This window comes from Cryptotermes secundus, unplaced genomic scaffold (genome assembly GCF_002891405.2).
Source record: "Cryptotermes secundus unplaced genomic scaffold, Csec_1.0 scaffold215, whole genome shotgun sequence".
Lineage (NCBI taxonomy): Eukaryota > Metazoa > Arthropoda > Insecta > Blattodea > Kalotermitidae > Cryptotermes > Cryptotermes secundus.
In genome coordinates, this window is record NW_019743150.1 from 906,818 (window position 1) to 908,090 (window position 1,273).

Consider the following 1,273-nt stretch of genomic DNA (forward strand, 5'->3'; position numbering starts at 1 on the left):
TACAACAGACCCATTGCCTTTGCCCTGAGACCAGCAGTCAGACTGCAAATAGAGCAGATGTTAAAGGACGGCATCTTGGAAGCTAGTAGCTCACCCTTCTTAAACCCTCTGACCATAGTTCAGCGAGAAGGGAAGAAGATTAGAATTTGTCTAGACGCCCGAAAAATCAACCAGAATACAGTGCCAGATAGAGAACGTACGCCTCCATTGCATGAGTTGTTGCAGAAATTCGACGGCGCCAGATATATGACGTCACTAGATCTCAGCTCCGCCTATCTTCAGGTAGAATTAGATAAGGATTCAAGGAAGTACACTGCTTTCTTATTCGACTCCACAGTTTACCAGTTTAAGAGAGTCCCATACGGTTTTAGGAATTCCTTGCCGGCTTTTATCCGAGCACTGAAATTAGCATTAGGTGGTGGAACCGAGGGATAAGTTGTTTCCTACACAGAAGACATTCTGGTACACTCAAGGTCCTTTGGAGAACATCTGATTCATCTTGACAGTTATTGGCAGACTTGACGAGAGGCAGTCAACAAATGTCTAAGCAAAACAACTGAATGTCGATTGCAGAAAATAGAGTTCGCGAGAAAAAAAAAATTGTGTACCACTTAACTAGAAATTTGGGGATTTCTTGGATGAAAGTGAGCAGACCGTAATCGCAAGCAGATGATTCAGTTACCCACTAACAAATAAAAATTTGAAAGAGCCAGAAGACATTGCACTAACAGAATAACTAAAGGCAGTCAGAGCGCCTGTGTGAATGAGTGAGTGATTGTACATCAACATTGTAAACAAGTTAGTCTAAGTAAAGCTTTATTGTAAGGGAGTGAAACTGAAAGAGTATAGAGAAACTAGGGGAAAAGAATGCAGGTCAGAATTCACCCTAAACTAGGAGAAGGTCACTAAACCAGACCTGAAAGAGAACCCAGACAAAAAGAGAGAGAGAGAGAGAGAAAGAGAAGGTAGGACATTAAGTTTACGTCCAGTTAAAAGGACGGGCACAGGATTAACTGCAATTAAATAAAAGTGTAAATTGGTCTCTTAGCGGTGGCCAGGTAACAATCTAGGCAGAAAAGATAAGCAGCCAAGGGCAAAGCAAGTGAAGAGATACGTCGAGAAGTGCAGTGTTGTGCAGTGAAATTACAGTGATAAAAGCATAGAAGTGTATGAACAGAGAGACAAAAATTTACCAATGTTTGTGTACCTATGTACTTGATTGTACCACTAACTTATTTTAGTATTTAGCAAAAAAAAAAAAGTAGCCTAGTAG